The following is a 25,107-nucleotide window of genomic DNA, read 5'->3' as shown; positions in this document are numbered from 1 at the left end:
AAATGCACATGGCGCTCTCTCACTTCGGAGCCCTGTCGTATTTCAAGGAAACAGTTTAGGGCCACATATGGGGTATCTCCGTACTCGGGAGAAATTGCGTTAAAAATTTTGGGGGGCTTTTTATCCTTTTAACCCTTATGAAAAGGAAAAGTTGGGGGCTACACCTGCCTGTCAGTGTAAAAAAAATTAAAATTTTACACTAACATGCTGGTGTTGTCCTTTTACATAGTTACATAGTTAGTACGGTCGAAAAAAGACATATGTCCATCAAGTTCAACCAGGGAATTAAGGGGTAGGGGTGTGGCGCGATATTGGGGAAGGGATGGGATTTTATATTTCTTCATAAGCATTAATGTTATTTTGTTCCATGAATGTATCTAATCCTGTTTTAAAGCTGTTAATTGTTCCTGCTGTGACCAGTTCCTGAGGTAGACCGTTCCATAAATTCACAGTCCTCACGGTAAAGAAGGCGTGTCGCCCCTTGAGACTAAACTTTTTCTTCTCCAGACGGAGGGAGTGCCCCCTCGTCCTTTGGGGGGGTTTAACCTGGAACAGTTTTTCTCCATATTTTTTGTATGGGCCATTAATATACTTATATACGTTTATCATATCCCCCCTTAAACGTCTCTTCTCAAGACTAAACAATTGTAACTCCTTTAATCGCTCCTCATAGCTAAGATGTTCCATGCCCCATATTAGTTTAGTCGCGCGTCTCTGCACCCTTTCCAACTCCGCAGTGTCCCTTTTATGGACAGGTGCCCAAAACTGAACAGCATATTCCAGGTGAGGCCATACCAATGCTTTATAAAGGGGGAGTATTATGTCCCTGTCCCTCGAGTCCATGCCTCTTTTGATACATGACAATATCCTGCCGGCTTTGGAAGCAGCAGCCTGACATTGCATGCTATTCTGTAGTCTGTGATCTACAAGTACACCCAGATCCTTCTCTACCAGTGACTCTGCCAGTTTAATCCCCCCTAAGACATACGACGCATGCAGGTTATTAGTACCCAGATGCATAACTTTACATTTATCCACATTGAACCTCATTTGCCAAGTGGATGCGCAGACACTTAGTCTTTACCTTTTATTTTCACAAGTGTTAAAAGGAAAAAAAAGACCCCCAAAATTTGTAGCGCAATTTCTCCTGAGTACGGAAATACCCCATATGTGGGCGTAAAATGCTCTGCGGGCGCAGAACAAGGCTCAGGAGTGAGAGCGCACTATGTACATTTGAGGCCTAAATTGGTGATTTGCACAGGGGTGGCTGATTTTACAGCGGTTCTGACATAAACGCAAAAAAATAAATACCCACATGTGACCCCATTTTGGAAACTACACCCCTCACGGAAAGTAACAAGGGGTATAGTGCGCCTTAACACCCCACAGGTGTTTTATGAATTTGGATGGAAAAATGAAAAAAAAAAAAATTTTCACAAAAATGCTGGTGTTACCCAAAATTTTTCATTTTCACAAGGAAACATAGGAAAAAAGCCCCTCAAAACTTGTAACCCCATTTTTTCTGAGTAAGAAAATACCCCATATGTGGATGTAAAGTGCTCGGCAGGCGAACTACAATGCTCAGAAGAGAAGGAGCACCATTGGGATTTTGAAAATAAAATTTGTCCGGAATTGAAGGCTACATGTGTTTACAAAGCCCTCATAGAATAATACAATACATCGGTGTTGAGGGATTAGCCAATGTCATTGTATACATCTACCACAGTAGTGCACCTACATTTCTGTATTGTATTATTCTAATTGTTACACATCCACACCGTTTATCTGGTGTAGGATTCTATTGTGGCACTTGTAGTCCGCTGCAGGCATCCTCCATTGTATGCATTTTTATGCTGGGGATCGCCTCTAGCAACGGACTACAAGGGCAGGATCTGCTCCCCCAGTATATATGCACAACTGCATTTGGGGTTGAGCACCTCCAGCCATTTGAGACCACGTTTTTTGTTGTTGTTTGTAAATTTATACGTGGAGGTGTGTAAACTCCATATGTTAATGCGCCTTGAACATTTTCCAGGCAGCATTAGGGTTGCACCTGTGAGGCCATGCACCTATATCAGCCAACTTGGGTGGGGCTTGTAGCCTCTCTCCCCCCCCCTTCCATTGTATGTGTGCTTAGTCACGCTGGAGGGAACTGGGAGCAGGCTACATGGCGACCTAGTGCTGCTGTAATTGCCCACTGGCCCCTGGTTTTTGCTTATTACGCACAGGTAGGTTAGCGTTAGGTCCCGTGCCATCTGAGAAACCTTGGCGTTGGTGTGCGGGCTCTGGTGTGTCCTTAATATAAGGATACACTGACGAATGTCTCAATTTTAACATCAGTGTTGAGGGATTAGCCAATGTCATTGTATACATCTACCACAGTAGTGCACCTACATTTCTGTATTGTATTATTCTAATTGTTACACATCCACACCGTTTATCTGGTGTAGGATTCTATTGTGGCACTTGTAGTCCGCTGCAGGCATCCTCCATTGTATGCATTTTTATGCTGGGGATCGCCCCTAGCAACGGGCTACAAGGGCAGGATCTGCTCCCCCAGTATATATGCACAACTGCATTTGGGGTTGAGCACCTCCAGCCATTTGAGACCACGTTTTTTGTTGTTGTTTGTAAATTTATACGTGGAGGTGTGTAAACTCCATATGTTAATGCGCCTTGAACATTTTCCAGGCAGCATTAGGGTTGCACCTGTGAGGCCATGCACCTATATCAGCCAACTTGGGTGGGGCTTGTAGCCTCTCTCCCCCCTTCCATTGTATGTGTGCTTAGTCACGCTGGAGGGAACTGGGAGCAGGCTACATGTCGACCTAGTGCTGCTGTAATTGCCCACTGGCCCCTGGTTTTTGCTTATTACGCACAGGTAGGTTAGCGTTAGGTCCCGTGCCATCTGAGAAACCTTGGCGTTGGTGTGCGGGCTCTGGTGTGTCCTTAATATAAGGATACACTGGCGAATGTCTCAATTTTAACATCAGTGTTGAGGGATTAGCCAATGTCATTGTATACATCTACCACAGTAGTGCACCTACATTTCTGTATTGTATTATTCTAATTGTTACACATCCACACCGTTTATCTGGTGTAGGATTCTATTGTGGCACTTGTAGTCCGCTGCAGGCATCCTCCATTGTATGCATTTTTATGCTGGGGATCGCCTCTAGCAACGGACTACAAGGGCAGGATCTGCTCCCCCAGTATATATGCACAACTGCATTTGGGGTTGAGCACCTCCAGCCATTTGAGACCACGTTTTTTGTTGTTGTTTGTAAAGCCCCCATAGAGCCAGAACAATGGAACCCCCCACATATGACCCAATTTTGGAAACTACACCCCTCATGTAATGTAATAAGGGGTACAGTGAGCATTTACGCCCCACAGGTGTCTGACAGATTTTTGGAACAATGGTCCGTGAAAATGAAAAATGTAATTTTTTTGTTTGCACAGCCCACTGTTCCAAAGATCTGTCAAACGCCAGTGGGGTGTAAATACTCACTGCACCCCTTATTAAATTCTGTGGGTGGTGTAGTTTCCAAAATGGGGTCACGTGGGGGGGTCCACTGTTCTGGCACCACGGGGGGCTTTGTAAACGCACATGGCCCCCGACTTCTATTCCAACCAAATTCTGTCTTCAAAAGCTCAATGGCGCTCCTTCTCTTCTGAGCATTGTAGTGCGCCAGCAGATCACTTGACATCCACACATTGGGTATTTCCATACTCAGAAGAAATGGGGTTACAAATTTTGGGGGTCATTTTCTCCTATTACCCCTTGTAAAAATATAAAGTGTGGGGGGAAAACAGCAATTTAGTAAAAAAAAAAATTTCATTTACACATCCGACTTTAGCAAAAAGTTGTCAAGCACCTGTGAGGTTTTAAGGCTCACTGTACCCCTTGATGTGTTCCTTGAGGGGTGTAGTTTCTAAAATAGTATGCCATGTGTTTTTTTTTTTTTTTTTTTGCTGTTCTGGCACCATAGGGGCTTCCTAAATGCGACATGCCCCACAAAAACCATTTCAGAAAAACTCACTCTCCAAAATCCCATTGTCGCTCCTTCCCTTCTGAGCCCTCTACTGCGCCCGCCGAACACTTGACATACACATATGAGGTATTTCCTTATTCGAGAGAAATTGGGCTACACATTTTAGGAAGATTTCCTCCTTTTACCCCTTGTAAAAATTCAAAAACTGGGTCTAGAAGATTTTGAATTTTCTCCTTCAATTTGCTGCTATTCCTGTGAAACACCTAAAGGGTTAACAAACATTTTGAATATCATTTTGAATACTTTGGGGGGTGCAGTTTTTATAATGGGGTCATTTTTGGGGTATTTCTAATAAGAAGGCCCTTCAAATCCACTTCAAAACGGAACTGGTCCCTGAAAAATTTAGATTTTGAAAATTTTGTGAAAAATTGGAAAATTGCTGCTGAACTTTGAAGCCCTCTGGCGTCTTCCAAAAGTAAAAACATGTCAATGTTATGATGCAATCATAAAGTAGACATGTTGTATATGTGAATCAATACATAATTTATTTGGAATATTAATTTTCCTTATAAGCAGAGAGCTTCAAAGTTAAAAAAATGCAAAATTTTCAATTTTTTCATCAAATTTTGGAATTTTTCACCAAGAAACGATGCAAGTATCGACAAAATTTTACCACTAACGTAAAGTAGAATATGTCACGAAAAAACAATCACGGAATCAGAATGAAAGGTGAAAGCATTCCAGAGTTATTAATGCTTAAAGTGACAGTGGTCAGATGTGCAAAAAATGGCCGGGTCCTACAGTGAAAATTGGTTGGGTCCTTAAAGGGTTAAAATAAGTCGACCCCGACGCCCGTCCCCTAAGGCAGAGGAACTAGGACAGACTTAAGCAGGATCTCTAACTAGACAGAATCTACATCCTGACAAACTTTTATACACATTAGGTACTTTTAAACCTACTAAACCTTTTCTAGGCATTTTAAACATTTTGTAGACTAGTAATCCTACTAGACATCTAAGAAGGCTTCTAAGACATTTACAAACTTATCTAATCAATTATAAAGCTATCTAAATAATTATGAAGCTATCTAGACCTTTAGTTTCTAGCTTCTAAAACATTCTTATTAATCTTACTATACATTTTAAAGCTTACTAGACAATTAGGCAACTATCTAACATGTAGTTTCTAGCTCCTGAGGCATTTTATTAGCTCTCTTCACATTTTTATGAGGCTAACTAAACATTAGCACAGCTCTCTATACTTTTAGTTTCAAGCTGACTAAACAATTTTATTATCTCATACATTTTATTCGCCAACAATGAGTTTCCTGTTAGTACACATAAGGTATACTGGCTAGCCGGAAGCTAGGTCACAGTAAGATTGGCTGTTAGGGTCTATCGGCTACACGCTACTAACCCCTAGAGCACTTCACATAATCTACCTAGGTTACTTTAAGAACTACGTGTTTCATTTGTTAACTCGCAAGAGTACCTACTGGCCAGGTAGAGCATCTCACACACGCAAAGAAGGAGAAGAAGAAGTGTACCTAACAGTGACAGGAATTGAACTTCAATAGGCTACAATCCCTAAAGTGTTTTCTTAAGTGAGATATTTATTTTGGTGTATGTACTAGAGAAACTTAAAGTAGTACATTTAAATCAGTAATCTAGCGTACTGAAAAGTTATGGGCAGAGCATTGAAGTGGGTTATCAAAAGGACTAGGTGTGCAGGTACTAAATGTGAATCTTGGTACCTTACGGTAATTTGCCCCATGTAGTCCTTTGAGACCGCCGCAACACCACCTCCGAGTCATCAGGAGTTCCTTCACTTAGGGATTCTTCAAGAACTTCAGTCCCTGAGGGACCAGCTGGAGGGCTGGAAATAGAAGCAACATCTTCGGTTGGACTGGGGGGTTCTCTGAAGACAGGTGGAGTAGGGGCATCAAGACCTGGAGCAGTCACAGGAGCAGGGCTGATGTTTGGTGTAGCAACCAATGGTGGTTGACAGGGAGCAACAGCTATTGGCAACTGGCTAGGTGGAACGGCAACTGGCAACTGTCTGGGTGGAGCAACCAGTGGCGGCTGGCTGGATGGAGCTGGAAACGGTATACCCCAATACATGGTAGGCTGCTGAGATGGGAACAAAGGAACGTACATAGTGGGATGGATCCCTTCTCCTGGCATATATTCTCTCACTGGCCTTGTTGGAGGTGGAGTAGAAGTAGAAGGAGGAGTAGAAGGAGATGGGCCAAGCATATCTTCTTTCAGGCACACTTTTATCCTATTCCTGTGGACCACCTGTGGCAAGAACCCGTCTTTCTGTATCTCGTACACGTCCGTTTCGGGATAAGGGACTGCAGTAATGGTGTATGGTTCTGTTTCCCACAATGAGTCCAATTTATGGGTTCTAGGGAATTTTCGGAGCCACACTTTATCTCCAAGCTGTAAGGGCTAAGCCGAAGCGTGTCGATTATAATCCTTCTGCTGGCGCTCATGAACTTCCCCCAGTTTCTTCTCAACAATGTCTTTGGCTTCCTCAATTCTTCGTTGATGCTCTGACACCCAACCTTGGGAAACCTGGGGGGAATTGTTGAAAGGTGCCTGCAGCCCGAAGGTCCGATCCTTTGGCAATTGGCCGTGTCGGCCCATCATCAGGAAAAAAAAGGCATATACACCGTAGAGCAATGGACAGTGTTGTTATAAATTTCTAGGAGTTCAGGCAACAGCTGAGGCCACTCTTCGTGCTTTGAGACAGAGGCAGCTCTGAGCATTTGGATGAACACTTGATTGATCCTCTCGCAGAGCCCATTCCCTTGGGGATGGTAGGCTGTCGTCCGGAGCTTCTTGCAGTCATGCAACCGGCAAAGTTCTTGGAACAACTGGGCTTCAAAGGCGGTTCCCCGATCCGTAAGAACCAATTCGGGACACCCCAGAGGTTGGATCCAATGACGATAGAAGAGCTGAGCGGCAGTCTTGGCAATAAGATCCTTGGCAGGGACCACGACCACCCACTTGGAAAAATGATCCACCATGGTTAGAGCATGACAATAGCCAGATCGAGTGGGGGCCAGCTTCACATGATCCAAGGCAACAATCTGGTTCGGCCTCTCCATACAGATGGGATGTAAAGGGGCTCTTGCGTCCCTTCGGGGATTCTTAATCATGTTGCACACGGAGCATTTGGCACACCATTTCTCGATGTCTCCCCGCATCCCAATCCAGTAAAATCTCCTTCTGACGGTGGCCTCTGTCTTATGGACCCCGAAGTGTCCAGATTGATCATGATAGGCATTCAGGACCATGGCTGCATCTCTTCTGGGAACCACAATCTGTGTATGCGGTCTCCGAGGACTGGGTCCAGGGAATTTCGGTAGACCAACCCCTTGTGCAGGAACAGGCGATTCCTCTGCCGCCACAGCCGCTTCAATTCAAAGTCCCCTTGTGTCTTGTGCACCCGAGTGGGCACTTTCTTGTGGAGGCAATAGTCTAAGACATCCCCGATAACCCGGCTTTCATCCTGAAGTGTCTTCCATGTAGACAAATCTTCAGGGACTTTGGGAGATTCAGGTCCGTCACCCGCCTGGGCAGTTAGAGCACTCTGGCTCACGAACCTTCGGTAGAAGGGAGGCATTTCCACATCTTCCCACACATCTTCAGCAGGAGGTGCTTCTCTCGAGGCCATGTGAGAAAGTACATCCGCATTAACATTGTTTTTTCTGCTGCGGTACTTAATGTTGAAATCATAGTTGGCCAACCGAGAGGGCCAGCGCTGTTCAAGAGCTCCCAACTTAGCAGTATTCAAATGGGCCAAGGGGTTGTTATCAGTGTAGACCATGAAGGGAGTAGCAGCCAAATAGTCCTTAAACTTCTCAGTAATGGCCCAGACCAGGGCCAGGAGCTCCAGTTTGAAGGAGCTATAGTTGGCGTCATTATTTTCAGCACCTCGGAGATGTCGGCTGGCATAGGCAATCACCCTCTCTTTGCCATCTTGCACCTGAGAAAAGACTGCCCCCAGACCTTCGAAGCTAGCGTCTGTATGTAAACGGAACGGCAGGCTGTAGTCAGGATACTCCAAAATGGGGGGTTCTGTGAGGAGGTACTTCAGGGCTCGAAAGGCATCTTCTTGTTCTTCAGCCCACTGTATGGGGAGCCTCCCATTATAATTATCCCGGGCAGTCCCTCTCAGCAACTCGGTTAAGGGCCCAGTAATTTGAGCAAAATGGGGGATGAAGCGTCGGTAATAACCAGCAAATGCCTGGGTACTGGTTTCCCGTTCCCTGCAATTACTCTAAGCTCCACTTCCTTAGGTTCACACAATCTCTCTGGGCCCCAATACTTATAGAAAAACCCCTGCGGAATAGGGGACACCTGAGACCCCATATCTATCAGAGCTTGAAACCGGATGCCTTCAACTATCACCTGTACATAAGGACAAGAAGCTACATACATAGTAAGTCCTTTATTGTCGCTGGTTGGTTCTGGACCTTCGGCATCTACTCCTGGGGTGCGGTCCTCGACCCCAGGGGACGCCCGTTTAAAGCCCAGCATTGCCTCTTCCAGTGTCCATTCTTGTTTCTTGTTAGAATAACTACAGACAGGTCTCTGACTCCCAGGTGGTCTCACAGGAGGGGTATTAGGTGGACCAGCAGGGCGGGGGTCAGGTTTCTTAGGTGTTGGTGTTGCAGATCTAGAAGGATTTGGCCGTACAGCCATTTCTTTAAAGGCCTTGGCTAACTGCTCAATGTCCTGTTTGATGTCTTGTAGGTCAGCTGTCCAAGGGCTAGAAGAAGGTGTTGGCAGGGCAGGCTGAGAAGGGACAGGTGGCAGGGGCGAGGGCCCCTGAGATTCTGTAATGGGAACACTAGCCTCTTCTGTCTGAGGTCCTGACTCTATCACTTTAACCGCTAGTCTCTTTAAAGCTGGGAAAGCCATGTCGGGATTTTGCACATCCAGCATCCTAAGTTGGGCCTTGTCCCATTTGTTCAGTGCCCCTTCTGATGCCGTCCAATTTATGTACCGTCTCTAATGCGCTCTTTAAAGCTACTGCATATGCTCTGAGAGTCTAACCTGGCTTCTGACGTCGTTCATATAATCTGAGGCGTACCTCCGAGGGAGAATGAGATTCAAACACTTGAGAAAGTCCTTCAAAAAATCTGTCCCACTGTGACTTTATCAGCCGCCGGCCAGGTGCGAAGTTCCTCCAAGGCAGGTCCCTGGAGCTGTCCCAGAAGCAGCTATATCTGTTGACGAGGGGGTAATGCATAAAACCCAAAGAGGCTGTAAACTTTTCTTTAAAGTCTCTCAATGTAAAAGGGTCACCATTGTAGGTGGGAAGCACAGGATTCCCCAGGAAGACAGGCGCAGCAACAGGGGCTCCCAACACATAGGAAGAAACTGGAGGTGGACTTGCTGGGTCCTGCTCCGCCTGTGATTGATGTGTTGCTGGAATCACAGGTAGAGCACGTCTTTGTGAGGTAGAAAGTGTTGGTGAAGGCGGCAACACCCTTCTGACTTGGGGTGGAGACCCCATTGGTGGGGTCACTGGAGCATCGCCCCCTTGCTGTTCAGATGGGGACTGTGGTGCTGCAGGTTCTAACATCTCTGTATTTGGTATGCTGGCCCTTTAAATAGATCTTGAATTCCTATGTTTCAAGGAGATACGCAGTTGTTCTCTTATCTGGAACTTGAGAGCGTAGATTTCAAATTTGAGAGCGGTGACTAGAAACTCAATAGCTTTTAATTGAAATTTGAGTACGTGGATCGGCAGCTGAAGTGACTCTTTATAGGACTTCAATTCGGCAATCTGGTGTCTCAGAGTCCCGTACTGCTCCGACTCCTTACAGCTTCCAACCCGTTGTCGCACTCTGCACCTTTTCCTGCTCTGAACTCTCTCTCTTTGTTGGTTTCCGGCACTAGACTGCAACAAAATGGCCGCCGTGGCACCGCGGGCGGGGTCTCTGGATCACGTGCACAGGAAGGCCCCGCGCTAACTTCAGTTCTTCCTTTCACAGCTTGTAACTCCTCTGTGCTGTTCGCCTCCTCCCTTACATGCGCACTTCCTCCACACAGCATCGTGTGCGCAACCCCTTACCCCGGAGTATAAGTCACAGTACATCAATAAAGTTAATTTTCTGGGGGGGGGGGGGGAGTACACTTTCACTAGTGGCGACTGTAGTAGGCACACACCCGAATCCTGTTCGTGCGACACCAAAAAGGCTTTGTCATAGGCCTCTGGGGTAGGGGTAGTGTAGTCAGGGTATTGCTTCAGTAAATCAGGGGTTAAGGTTAACTCTATTGTTCGTGATGCCAGGCTGAGGGCTAGTATGCTGAGGTAATTCTCCAGCCTATAGCCACCCTTCCTAGTAACGATAGGTGCATGCATAAAATGACTGAAGGTCCACAAAGTAGTTGAACTTGAACTTGGATAAACTTTACTTAATGACTTGAGGTACATCCAATGAACAGTAACAGTCTCATTAAAACAGTCTCCATACATTTCAGTGACTGACAGTTGTTGCGGACCTTGACTTTTGATATAAGTCTTAGAATTTAGGGTAATTTGCGAAGATCTGTCCGGATTAAGGGGATAGATATGGTCCGGTGATCTTGCAGAGTGCTTAGGGATTGATTACACTCACAGTTTTGTAAAGATCAGCCGTCACCGCAAGGCTCGGGCCTAACTCACTGATGACAGCAACGCAGATCCTTCCCTGTCAACAGCCCACGAGGAAAGAGAGTGAGCAATGGCCACCGCTCCCTTATATGGGCAGGGCCATTTGGATTGGTCCAAGTCAGCTGTCACTCACCGTTACATAGCCTGATGGGTAAACACCGGACTTCCTCCAAAGGTCCTTGAAACATAAACCATAGAGTCTTTGGAATGCATCACGTGACCCGCAGGTCCTGCGACGCTAACTAGGTAAGTACACTTACTATATAAATATATACAATAAATTTAAATAATTTTAATTACAAAATGGGTGACAAGGGGCTAGATAAGGATGAGGACCCCACCTACACCTAGGGACTCTGACTTTGGGGACCCCACCACAAAGCAACGGACGCAATCTGGTGCCGGGACACCACACTTCCATTTGCAAATAATCACACCAACTGTTGTAAACTTCTCACCAAGCTGCTTGGTGATAGTCTTGCAGCCCATTTCAGCCTTGTGTAGGTCTACAATCCTGTCCCTGACATCCTTGGACAGCTCTTTGGTCTTGGCCATGGTGGAGAGTTTCCTAACTGCAGTTGTCTTTTATACAGATAATAAGCTGAGGGTAGGAGCTTTCCCTTTAAGAGAGTGCCCCTAATCTCAGCTTACTATCTGTATAAAAGATACATGGAAGCCGGCAAGCTCGCTGAGGAAATGCAAATTACTTAATAACTTATCTGAAATGTGTTTTTTCCGGATTTTTTGCTGTTATTTTGTCTTTGTTCTAATAAACCTACCATTGAAAATATAGACTGATCATTTCTTTGTCAGTGGGAAAATGTTCAAAATCATCAGGGGATCAAATATTTTTGTTCCGTCACTGTATGAATAAATGGATCTCAAAGTGCATTTCCAGTCTTCTTACTGTATTTGGGGATTGAATCAATGCTCATGAGTTTACACTGTCCAGACCATGTCAGATTGAAGTTAAGCAATCTATAATTTTCTACCCAGGAGGTACCGCAAGTAGAATTTCGACAGTAAAATTACTATTGCCTGGCAGGTGACATGACTGCTTAAGGCTAAGTTTTCCTATGTCAGAATATTACAAGTAAAGTAAAAATCTACCGTTGACTTCACAAAATGTTACATCTAACACAGTAAAATAGTGGAATCTTCCAATTCTTAAAGGGGTACTCCGGCACTAAGACATCTTATCCCCTATCCAAAGGATAGGGGATAAGATGCCTGATCACGGGGGTCCCGCTGCTGGGGATCCCCGTGATCTTGCACGCAGCACCCCAGTTAAAATCAGTCCCGGGGCATGATCGCTCCGGGTCTAATTACCGGCGACCACAGGGCCGGCGGCGTGTGACATCACACCTCCGCCCCCATGTGGTGTCACGCACCGTCCCTCAATGCAAGCCTATGGGAGGGGGCGTGACAGCTGTCACGCCCTCTCCCATAGGCTTGCATTGAGGGGTGGAGCATGACGTAACACGGGGGTGGAGGCGTGACGTCACACGCCGCCGGCCCCGTGGTCGCCAGTAATCAGACCCGTAGGGGACAGATTTTAACTCTGGTGCTGCGTGCAAGATCACGGGGGTCCCCAGCAGCGGGACCCCCACGATCAGGCATCTTATCCCCTATCCTTTGGATAGGGGATAAGATTTCTAAGCGCCGCAGTACCCCTTTAAACACAGTTTTCCACCACTTCTGTCCATAAAAAATCACTGATGCCGCGTTATACAAGGTTTTATGCTGTAATTAACCGTATTTTCATTACATGTTTCTCCTGCAATATGCAAATTAGGAATTTGGTGCGCTGGCGATGTTTCTGCAGATCTTGGGGCACCCTTATTGCCAACCTGACCCCTATTCTCTCTAACATATGCAAAATTTGTTATAGAAATATGAGCTGGTTTTCCCTACCCATAAAGAGGTGGCTGCAGATACACCTCTGGTGTATCTGCATTTCTGTGCATTACTGTGCATGTGTGCCATTTCTCTGTGGCCTCTTCCTGACATCTGCCCACGAGGGGCAGCTAAATCTTCTATGACAGGCTTGATGTAAGAATTAGAGGGAATTGGTCAGATTTGCAACAACTCCCCCAGTGCATCATAAAACCTAATTTAAATATTGGATAAAGTGCACGTTACGGTAAATTCCACAGTAAAAAGTATAAGAAAGCTTACAATTCTTATGTGATTTTCACCCCAATATTTATTTTTAACAGCATACAAAATGACTGTTGTCTCAGATTTTTCCCAGGTTGCAATACAGCCGAGACCTGACCTCACTAGTCAGCTGATGACAGGGAGCCTGTCTGCTTCAATGGGTGGAGCAATCGCTTGGTGGGAGAGAGATCAATCTGCAACTAATGCAACAGCTGTAGGCGCCCTGATTGAAAACCACAGGTCTTTTGAATGGATGCAGCTCATTTATGTTTCAATCGTTGGGGTGGCTGATGTGTGGGAGGGAGGAAAATGGAATTGTGGGATTTGTAGTCAAAAAAAGAAGAGTCAAACAGTAAATACCAGTTCACAAAAAGCTAGCCACAGTGTTATGGTTATCTCACAACATAGCCATTTATCCCCAAGACAAGCACAGATCCTTCCTAAACATGGCCATTACTGTCTGACAGGTAGGTACTAAAATCACCTTATGGTGGATAACCCCTTTAGTTTCCGTACATGTACACCGGTGTGTGCAAAGCTAACCTACCATCACTTTCATGCTACCCGAACAACCAATCTTGGGGTGGTCTCTGGTCTCCCCATCTGCTTTGATTTATGGATCTCTCCCTATACCCAAACAGGGACAGATCTATCAATTAAGAATAATGAGGAGGCATGCAGCCACCAGGGACACCCCAATATTTTGTAGCTCTGGCAGCATGAAAATTCATGAAGGTTGCCTTTAAACCCGAGTATAAATGACTCAAGGGTCATTACTAATTGATTAAAACGTTTCAACCCAGTAACTGTATGGTTACTGTATGTGATAAGAAGAATTTATAGTGGTTTCATACCAAAGATACCTTACATAATTTTCTGCATTAGAGGTTAGGGCCTATGGAGGGAATTTCTTATTGTAGGTGTAGGTGTAAGCATATTTGTAGACTTTTTTGTGTGGTGGTAATGTGTAGTGTTGCTCGCGAATATTCGCAATTCGAATATTATTCGCGAATATCGTATATTCGCGAATTCGCGAATTTCGCGAATATAGCGCTATATATTCGTAATTACGAATATTCGTTTTTTTTTTTTTTTTTTTTTTTTTTTTTTTTCTTCACAGTACACATCACAGTGATCACCCCTCTCTGCCTCCAGCTTGTGTGGTGTAAAGAAGGCTGTAATACTACTGTGTGAGACTGGCGTGCGAAAATTCGCATATGCGAAAATTAGCATATGCTAATGTTCGCATATGCGAATTTCCACATATGCTAATTTTCGCATACGCGAAAATAAAACGAGAATATAACGAATATGCGAATATTCGCGAATATATGACGAATATTCGTCCATATATTCGCGAATATTCGCGAATTCGAATATGGCCTATGCCGCTCAACACTAGTAATGTGTAGGTGCACCAAATGTATTAAATTGTGGCAGGGTATGTGATACATTTTGTGCAGATACACATTTTATGAAATTTAACTCTACACACTTACCAAAAAACTAAGCTAAGTCTGGGATGGTGTATATCCTTCTTGTTTTCTATCGGAGTACACCTTTATCAGCTGGTCTGTACACACTTAAAAAAAAGTGTAAACCAAAAGGTGCAAAAAAGAGCCTGAGATGCTGTACAGCACCAACTGTGAGACAAATATGCACACAAAAATAGCTCTAAAGACATTGATATATCCCCTTCTATATTTTTGCAATTAGGAAGCATTGGCAAATAAAGGGTCCTGGAGCAGAAGCATGGTCATGTAACTAATACATTGGGTCCTTTGCTCCACAAATGCGGTGGACTGGCACATGAAGTCCAGAAGATGAGTGACAAGAGGGGGAGCTCGGCATCATAAAAATGGATTTACAAGATAATGAAGCGAGAGTGGCAGCAGACCTCCGCACAGAGGTGGGATGGATCAGGCAGCAAATCCTTTTAACCTGAACTTTAATTGCGGGATTAGTGATTCCTTTTGGCTTCAGACAGACAGCTCCAGTCAATTTGTTATGCATTTATTTAAAGAGGGAGGGCACTTTCTCATTACTGAGGGCTTTTGTGAAAGGCCAGTGTTATCGTCTCCACAAAGGATTTAGGAATACAGCTCTTCATCGGCTTATGGGGATTGGCAAGTGTTTAACCTCTTCACTCCTCGAAGGTTGCTAGAACCTAATGTACCCAAGGTCTTGGATGAATACCTGTTGGGAAATAAATGGTTAAATGCAGGTTTGCACGCCATTAGACCGATTATTGGTAATCAGGATATAAGAAGGTTATTTGTGCATCTTTTCAACAATGGCTTTTAACTGGACAAACCCACTCCAGACATGAAAACTAAATTGAAATCTTAGAGTACCTGATACCAAATAAAACTTGTAATATAGTGTTCCTTGTGTAATTAGCAGACACTTTCCTATTCACTTGCTTTTAAAATTACCAACATAAATATGTTTAAAATGTAATAGAAAAAACAGCCGCTAGGTGGCTCTGTTCTGTTCCCTGCCACAATTAATACAGGGAGTTTGGTCTCCTCCTGGCCTGGCATGAGTCCAAACTCAGGAAGTGTTTCTGGCTGCACTGAGCTTGATTGACAGCTGAACAGAAAGTGAAAGCTCCACAGATTCACACAGAAAGCTGCACAGACTTAAACCTGCAGGAGAGCCTCACTGATAGCAGCACCGACTGAAACATGCACAGAGCCTGAGGTCTTCTATTCATCACAGCACTGCAACCATGTGAAGGCGGAAGTGGTCCCCCAGCAGTCTTTAGTGATGTCATGCCTTCTGGGAAACGCCCACTTTCTCCTGCTGGGAAATTGCACTAGGTGAGCAAGAAGAAAGGTAAGATCTTCAGCTTTTTAAAGCTCTGTAATTGTTTTTAAAGGCTGGAGGGGTGTTGGGAGTAGTTAGGGAACATAGCCTGAGTTAGTTTAGAACATTTTATTTGGTGACAGGTACTTTTTAAAGAGGTTATCCAGCAGTACAGTGTTATTAAAATATATATATATATATATATATATATATATATATATATATATACATATCCTGTGATTGCTCAGTGCTTCCAGTATCCTGCTCCAGGTGTCAATTGTCTTCCTGGTAATGTGGGTGGATTTGTCACAGTGCAGCTCAGTGAATCACTGGCCATAGCACTGTGCCATCTAACCCAGTGATTGTCCATGTGGTGTATTGAGCCCTGACATCAAAGCCCTGGCTCAATACGTCACATTGCCACTCTGCCACTCAGTGGCCTAGCCGGGACAGCACTGGGACCAGTTATTTGCTGAGCTACACTGAGACCATCATCAGGAAGAGGAGGATCAGGATCAGTAATGATCAAATTCACATTAGTAGGGTGCAGAAATTGGGCACCCCCATAATCATGCTTCAGAAGACTTAAAGGTAGGCAGACAATATCATAGAGCAGCAGGGAGAGGAATTAGCAATAATGGGGAAGTGCTCATGGGTGTATAGGGAGAGGTATTAGCAGTAGAGGGCAGTGTTCATGGGTGTATAGGTAGAGGTATTAGAAGTAGAAACAGGGAAGCACTCATGCCACTTTGACATTGCCATACACAGTGAAAGAGAGCAGGAAGCAAACAACTCCATTAACCCCTTAACGACCACGGATGTATATTTACGTCCGCTGTCGGCTCCCGATCTGTGAAACGCGCTCAGCTTTTTTATCTACGGGGTCCTGGTTGCTATAGGTAACCGCGGCTAATACCGGACATTGCCGATTGGGCTGATGTCTGATATAAACCCTTTAGATGCCACGATCAAAGTTGATTGCGGTGTCTAGAACGGAAGAATATGCTGACGGTTAGCTCAGCGGAGCTGTTCGGGACTGCCGCAGTGTAATTGTGGCATCCCGAACAGCTGAGAGGACAGCGGGAGGCTCCCTACTTGTCTCCAAGCTGTCCGATCGGCGTTTGATTGCTCCAAACCTGAGATCCAGGCTTGAGCAATCAAGCACACATACCACTGATCAATGCAATGCTATGGCAATGTATTGAACAGTGCCTGCAATCAGTGTATTGCATGTTATAGCCCCCTATGGGGGCTATAACATTGCAAAAAAAGTCTAAAAAAGAGTTAATAAATGTGATTTAACCCCTTCCCTAATAAAAGTCAGAATCACCCCCCTTTTCCCATAAAAAAAAAACTGTGCAAAAAAATTAATAAAAATAAACATATGTGGTATCGCCGTGTGCATAAACGTCCAAACTATAAAAATATATAATTAATTAAACCGCATGGTCAATGGTGTATGCACAAAAAAAAACATTCCAAAGGCCAAAATAGTGTATTTTTGGTAATTTTTTATACCATAAAAAATTTATAAAAAGCGATCAAAAAGTCAGATCAAAACAAAAATGGTACCGATAAAAACTTCAGATCACAGTGCAAAATATGAGCACTCCTACCGCCCCGTAGGCAATTTTTTTTTTGAAAGTAATAGGGGTTAGAATAGGACAATTTTAAACGTATAAATTTTCGTGCATGTAGTTATGATTTTTTTCATAGTACGACAAAATCAAACCTATATAAGTAGGGTATCATTTTTATCGTATGGACCTTTGGAATAAAGATAAGGTGTCATTTTTACCCAAAAAATTACTGCGTAGAAACTGAAGCCGCCAAAAGTTACAAAATGGTGTTTTTTCTTCAATTTTGTCACAAGATTTTTGGGCAAAATGACTGAGGTCATTACAAAGTAGGATTGGTGGCACAAAAAAATAAGCCATCATATGGATTTTTTGTTGTAAAATTTAAAAGGTTATGATTTTTAAAAGCTAAAGTAGGAAAAAAACGAAAGTGCAAAAACGGAAAAATGCTTGGTCCTTAAGGAATTACCGTATTTATCGGCGTATAACACGCACTTTTTAGGCAACATTTTTTAGCCTAAAGTCTATGTGCGTGTTATACGCCGATACACCCCCAGGAAAGGCAGGGGGAGAGAGGCCGTCGCTGCCCGCTTCTCTCCCCCTGCCTTTCCTGGAGTCTAGAGCCCTGCTGCCGGCCCTTCTCTCCCCCTGGCTATCGTCGCCGCTGCCCGTTCTGTCCCCCTGACTATCAGTGCCGGCGCCCCATTGCCGGCGCCGATAGCCAGGGGGAAGAAGCTGCGCCGACAGCCAGGGGGAGAGAAGGGGCAGCGGCACCCATTGCCGGTGCCGCTGCCCCATTGCCTCCCCCCATCCCCGGTGGCATAATTACCTGTGGCCGGGGTCTGGTCCGCGCTGCTGCAGGCCTCCGGCGTGCGTCCCGTGCGTCGTTGCTATGCGCTGCACGGCGCGGCGCATGACGTCAGTGCGCCACGCCGTGCATAGCAACGACGCAGGGGACGCACGCCGGAGGCCTGCAGCAGCGCGGACCCGACCCCGGCAACAGGTAATTATGCCACCGGGGATGGGGGGAGGCAACGGGGCAGCGGCTTCTCTCCCCCTGGCTATCAGCACCGGCAATGGGGCGCCGGCACAGATAGTCAGGGGGACAGAACGGGCAGCGGCGCCGATAGCCAGGGGGAGAGAAGGGCCGGCAGCAGGGCTCTAGACCCCAGGAAAGGCAGGGGGAGAGAAGCGGGCAGCAACGGCCTCTCTCCCCCTGCCTTTCCTGGGGGTGTATCGGGGTATACACGCGCACACACGCACCCTCATTTTACCATGGATATTTGGGTAAAAACTTTTTTTACCCAAATATCCTTGGTAAAATGAGGGTCCGTGTTATAGGCCGGTGAGTGGTATACCCCGATAAATATGGTAATTGGTTTGTAGTCATGCTGGGTTATTGCAGTTCTCATTCACTTAAATGGCAACTGAGCTGCAGTAACCTAGTACGGCCACTACACAATGTACAAAGCCTCCTAAATCCTGCTTTCTGGAAGTATATAGATTCACAGAGGTGTCTACCAGCACAGATGGGGGTTCTTTACTGTAAGAGCAGTGAGACTATGGAACTCTCTGCCAGAGGAAGAGGTGATGGTGAACACAATTCAAGAGTTCAAAAGGGGCTTGGGCATGTTTCTGGAGAGTAATAATATTACAGGTTATGGATATTAGATTTATAGGGACAGATTCAGGGATTTATTCTGATTATGATATTTGGAGTCGGTAAGGAATTTTTCCCCATGGTATGGGGCAATTGGAATAAGTCTCATGAGAGGTTTTTTTTTTCCTTTTTTTGGATCATCAAAGTAGGGACACAATAGAAACACAGGCTGAACTTGAGGGACTCATGTCTATTTCAACTTTATGAACTATGGGGGAGATTTATCAAAACCTGTGCAGAGGAAAAGTTGACCAGTTATCAATTACAAAAAATCAGATCACTTCTTTAATTTACCAGAGACCTTTTTAAAAATGAAAGAAGCAATCTGATTGGTTGCTATGGACAACTAGGCAACTTTTCTTCTGCACAGGTTTTGACATATATTCCCCTATGTAACTATGTAACCCAGAACCCCAGTGCTACAAGGCAATAGCAACATCGAGACACCATTCTATGAACCATGAATGATAATGCAGCTCTAGACACCAGGTATGGAATTTAACAGGTAGCATTCAGGATGGCACAGCTTTTGAGGTACAAAACCTGTGTAGAGGAAGAGTGGTGCAGTTGCCCATAGCAACCAATCAGATCGCTTCTTTCATTTTTAAAGTGGCCTGTAAAGAAAATTTAAGAAGCCATCTAATCGGTTTCTATGAGCACCACTTTTGCTCTACACAGGTTTTGATAAATCTCTCCCATTGTCTCTCCCTTTACAAAATATTAATGAGTTAAAGTTCATCTCTTATGTTTGCACTGAACACCCTTTATACATATGTATGTGAGAATCTGAAACAGAAAGCGTGTACTTTTTTTAATCTCATTTTGACACACACTTAAAGCGAGACCTTGGAAAACTTTTAGGGAAAATCCTTGCTGTATGCCTAGAAATGCCAAACTTTCTTCTCTCATATTTCTTCTTTTTTTTTTGACCAAGCTGTAGTCAGCATGTATTCACTTTCCAGATGGCTGGCTTTGAAGAACATCTACTGAAAATGTCAACAGGATTCTGAATAATACATTTGTAGGTTGTGTATTTGAAAACAAATCAATTTGTCTCAGTGTTGTAATAGCAGAAAACTCGCTGTAGTGATTATAATCCCACTTCACAGCGTAATCTGGGTTTGGGTTTAGTACAAAGGTTACCTTCATGGAGATTAACCACATGTGAAGAGGGACGCAAAAAAAAAAAAAAAAAACGGATATATTTTTTGTAGGGGTTTCACTCTACGATCATCCTTTGCCGTAGACAAAGAACACGTTTTTTTTTTCACAATAAACCAACAAACAGCAAGTCCTTACTGCAATTCTGGCTCCTCGCCAGGTTTATTAACCCCTTCCTGACCCAGGACGTACCAGTATGTCCTGGGTCCCTTCCCTTTCTATAACGTGGGCCACGCCGTGGCCCCATGTCATAGCGGGTCGGGCCCGGCACCTAGCAATGGCTGGGACTCGTGGCTAATAGCGTGGCACTGACCACTGTGCTGCACTATTAACCCTTCAAAGTTGATCGTCGCATCTAAAGTGAAAACTAATAAGTTCCGGTTAGCTCAGTGGGCTTTTAGGGACCGCTGCAGCAAAATTGCAGGGTTCCGAACAGCTGGAGGACATGAGGAGGTGCCTTACCTTCCTCCTCCGTGTCCAATCGCTGAATGACTGCTCCCTGCCTGAGATCCAGGCAGGAGCAGTCAAGCGGCAGAAACACTGATCAATGCTATGCTATGGCATAGCATTAAACAGTATGAGAGAATGTACCTCAGAGGACACTGCCTCCATACGCGCTTCTGGAATCCTGTATGGCTTTAGGTTTATTTTACTGTGAGGCTCAGTTTTAATATGGTGTTTTATTAGGTGAGTACGGCTTGGTAGGTCAGAAAACTTGCGTCTGTTTTCCTGCAGGAATTCCCTCCCCTCCTGCTTCTGGTGCACTGACAGTGTCTCACCTATTGTTACTGGAGGAACTGGTTTCACTACATCTTTAACCTCAATTTGGTAGGCCACCAAAGCTTTGCCATCTTTCCACGGCTTGATCAGGTTTTTGTGGTAATACCTGGAAGGGTTTTCCCCTGTCTGGTTGATGGACCTTGTTATTCACCTTACTCCTCTTTTCTACAATCTCATAAAGACCCTGCCACTTTGCTAGAAACTTACTTTCGATGGTGGGCATTAAAACCAGGACCCTGTCCTCAGGATTGAAGGCCCTCACCCTGGAATTTTGCTCTGGGCCTCTTGAGCTCTTTGCAGATGCTCTTTGACTATAGGCATCACCGTCGCTATCCGGTCCTGCATCTGGGCCACATGTTCAATAATACTTTTATATGGGGTGGCCTCGGTCTCCCAGGTTTATTTGGCAACATCTAATAAACCCCTTGGATGCCGGCCATAGACTAACTCAAGGGTGAAAACCCTGTAGATGACTGGGGCACCTCCCTGAGAGAGAAAATGAGGAAGGGCAATAGAAAGTCCCAGTCCCGGCCATCTACTACCTTTTTTAGCATATGTTTTAGGGTTTTGTTAAACCTCTCTACTAACCTGTCCGTTTAAGGGGGATACACTGAGGTACGGATGTGAGTGATTTTAAACAACTTGCATATTTCTTTCATGACCTTTGACATAAAGGGCAGACCATGGTCAGTAAGGATTTCTTTAGGGATCCCTGTGTGAGAGAACATGTAAAACAATTCCCTTGTGATACTTTTGGAAGCCATGTTTCTTAAGGGCACCGCCTCTGGGTACCGAGTAGCATAATCAAATACCACCACTATGTATTGGTGTTCCCTAGCAGATTTGACAATAAGCCCCACCAGATCCATGGGAATTTTTTCAAAGGGTACTTCAATAATGGGAAGTGGCACCAAGGAGCTACGGAAGTGTGGTGTTGGGCCACTTAATTGGCATGTGGGGCATGACTCACATTATCTTTAGTGTTGAGCGGCATAGGCCATATTCGAATTCGCGAACATTCGCGAATATATGGACGAATATTCGTCATATATTCGCGAATATTCGCATATTCATTATATTCTCGTTTTATTTTCGCATATGCGAATATTCGCGTATGCGAAAATTAACATATGTGAAAATTAGCATATACAAAATTAACATACGTGAAAATTCACATATGCGAAAATTAGCATATGCTAATTTTCGCATATGCTAATTTTTGCACGCCAGTCTCACACAGTAGTATTACAGCCTTCTTTACACCACACAAGCTGGAAGCAGAGAGGGGTGATCACTGTGATGTGTACTGTGAAGAAAAAAAAAAAACGAATATTCGTAATTACGAATATATAGCGCTATATTTGCGAAATTCGCGAATTCGCGAATATGCGATATTCGCAAATAATATTTGAATTGCGAATATTCGCGAGCAACACTAATTATCTTTTCACTTCTTCATACACCCCATACACCCCACAGGAAAAACAGTCTAAATCCTTTGATAAATATCCCCTAATGTCTCCTTGGATGCATAGCACTCTTTTGTGTTTGTTCGGCACATAGTCCCTAGCTACAAGGCTGGCCCGAACCAAAGATACCAGGCTACCTATGTCCAAAAGGGAAATGGGAAATCACAGCCTAATATAATTGCATACATATGTTGTTTCACAACCCCGACTTTGTAGGTCACAGTTCCAGATGGAGTCACCAACTTAACAGGGACCACAGGGTTAGCTGCAATGTCTCCTTGGATGCATAGCACTCTTATGTGTTTGTTCAGCACATAGTCCCTAGCCACAAGGCTGGCCCAAACCAAAGATACCAGGCTACCCAAGTCTAAAAGGGCCTTCATGGAGCAGTCATTTATATTTACCATACATACATGTGGCTCAGTCTCTGACCCTGGAACGACTGCAAAAGCAGGTTCTGCAAATAGCGACTGTCGCCAGCTAGCATTACACACCATGGGCTGACGGGAAAGAAGGCAATAGGCGGCTATGTGTCCCCTCTCATAACACCTCCAGCACTGGGGGGTCCCTGGCTTCTTTATCATGGAGTCCTTTCTAGGACTGGGAAGCCCCTGGGGTTCAGGATCAGTCTTTTTCCCTTGCCCAAACTCTAGAGCCCTGCTCCCATTCACAATTTTCCACACACCTCCAGCTGGAACTTTCTTACCCACAGATGTCACGGGTTTGACGGTTCTGGAAGGTGTCGGTACTGCAGGGACATCACGGTGGTAGTCCTCAGTTGCTACGAACCTTTCCACCATGTTAACAAGCTGCTCAGCAGTCTGAGGGTTCTCCTTGTGCAACCCATTGTTGTAACTCTGTTGGGAGGGTCCTGAAGTAATGGTCCACTACGATCTTTTTCACAATCTGGACGGTTGTAGAGAATTCTGGTTCCAGCCACTTTTGTGCAAGATGAATAACATCATACATCTTTGGGTTTGTCCTTGGCGTAGCTCTAACTGTGGACTCTCCTGGTACGAACAGCTGGCGTAAAACACCAAGGTGAGCAAGGATCTCCATTTTTAGTTTAGCATAGTCCCAAAGATCCTGCTCCCTGAGGTCATGATAGGCGGTTCACCTGTTAGAAAGGGCACAATCACTTCTGCCCACTCTGCGACTGGCACTCTCTCTGCCACTCTCTCAAATACGGTGTGGTAGGCCTCAACGTCATCATCAGGTGCCATTTTTTTGTAAGACCCACTGAACAGCCCTCCTCATATTCACAGTCTCAGGCGGGCTCTCTCCACCTGTGAGGTCTCTGAGCCAAAACAGTCTCTCTGAGCGCAGCAATATGCCCCATTAACAAGCAATTTCTTTCCTGTTGTTGTGCTTGTTGCTAGGCTTGAAAAGCTTCTGCATGAAACTTCTGTTGCTGTTCCAAGGACTGGTCATGTCTCAGATTAGCCTATATCAGCTGCTTTATCACCTCTTCCATTGTGCTGGATGGGCCTTGCAATGCAGCAGCAGCTTTCACCCAGGGCATATGCTTCTGGCCCTTTCAATGTCCACAAAATTAAAATTCAGTGTTTTGTCATGCCATTGCCCCTAGTAAAATTTTGCCTGCATCCTCCACTAATTGTAGGCAACAGCTCACACGGTGGGGTGGGAAATTACAGTATTCACTCAGGCAGCGGGTTTCAAATGTCTAAGAGGATTTAAACGATTTTAGGCATAAAGCACAGTGCAAACAAAACAACAAAACCTAAGCATATCCGGCTCTAACTAAACATCAGGATACCTGACTATCCTACTGTGGGCCTAATGTCTAGCCAGAAGCAAATTCACAAAATGTCCATAGAGGAAGGTTCAGACCTGGTAGGTTTGAGCTGCAGTTCTGGCTGTGGCTGCTTCTCATCTTAGTCTCTCTAGCACTCAAACCCGAACAACCCTTTACTATAGGGCATCCTCCCTAGTAATCAGCACAGGAAGCCTCACCTGAAAACACCTTGGATTAGTGAAACCCGTAGTGGACTAGGGGTGTGGACTGAAGCACTCCCGCTTCCAACCTGTATTCCAGTCCAGGAAATCCAGCCCATGTAACTTAAACAAAAGAGCCCTAGCAGACTATGTTCTGTGAAAGCAGTATATAGCCTTCTGGATTTCCTTTATCGTACCTGGCTGAGGAAACCAGGTGAAATATAAAACCCATCCACCACTTTCCCATACACTTTACTACAATATATATATATATATATATATATATATATATATATATATATATATATATATGGTCTACACTCTATTCCTATAAATAGGAAAAAATATGAATGGTGTGTATTAAAGGGTTGTCTATGAGTTCCGTATGTTGGTAATAGTTTAAACATGGTCCAGGCATTCATAAAGTCAGGACAGATACAGTGTATCCATTTTACAAATCCAGTAGGACTCAAGTCTACAAAGTTTGCCAAAGCGGTCATCAATATCTTCTGAAATATGTTCCAGTGCTGTCACTGTGAATTCTTGGAAGTTGCTGTTATGTTTTTCCAATGCATGCCACGATACACTGTTTGGAAAATTTGTGTGTAACATTGTACCTATGACCATTGATTCTACTCCTCAGTTGTTGTGTGGTCCGATCTATGTATTGTAGCGAACATGTTCATTCCAAAAGGTAGATTACAAACAAACCGCAGTCCATTTTAGTTTTGATTTGGAAGTTTTCACCTGTCTGATTGCTGGTGAAAGACTTAACGCTATTCTTCATACACAGTTTACAGGTTTACAGGTTTTATTATAGCATTTAAAAGAGCCTTTCACAGAAGGGGTGTCATTGCTCTCTTTCTTAA

At 44.6% G+C, this 25,107-nt stretch overlaps 1 long non-coding RNA gene across 1 annotated transcript in view; it reads right to left on the bottom strand.

Annotated features, from left to right (window-relative positions):
• Nucleotides 1–14,285: 14,285 nt before the first annotated feature.
• Nucleotides 14,286–25,107, bottom strand: part of LOC130366830 (uncharacterized) — a 31,348-nt gene continuing 20,526 nt past the window's right edge. The window contains exon 3 of the long non-coding RNA XR_008891939.1: nt 14,286–15,023. This is a non-coding gene — a long non-coding RNA (uncharacterized LOC130366830). The remainder of the gene's footprint in view (nt 15,024–25,107) is intronic.

Source organism: Hyla sarda, chromosome 4, assembly GCF_029499605.1.
Source record: "Hyla sarda isolate aHylSar1 chromosome 4, aHylSar1.hap1, whole genome shotgun sequence".
Lineage (NCBI taxonomy): Eukaryota > Metazoa > Chordata > Amphibia > Anura > Hylidae > Hyla > Hyla sarda.
This window is presented reverse-complemented; position numbering and strand designations above follow the sequence as displayed.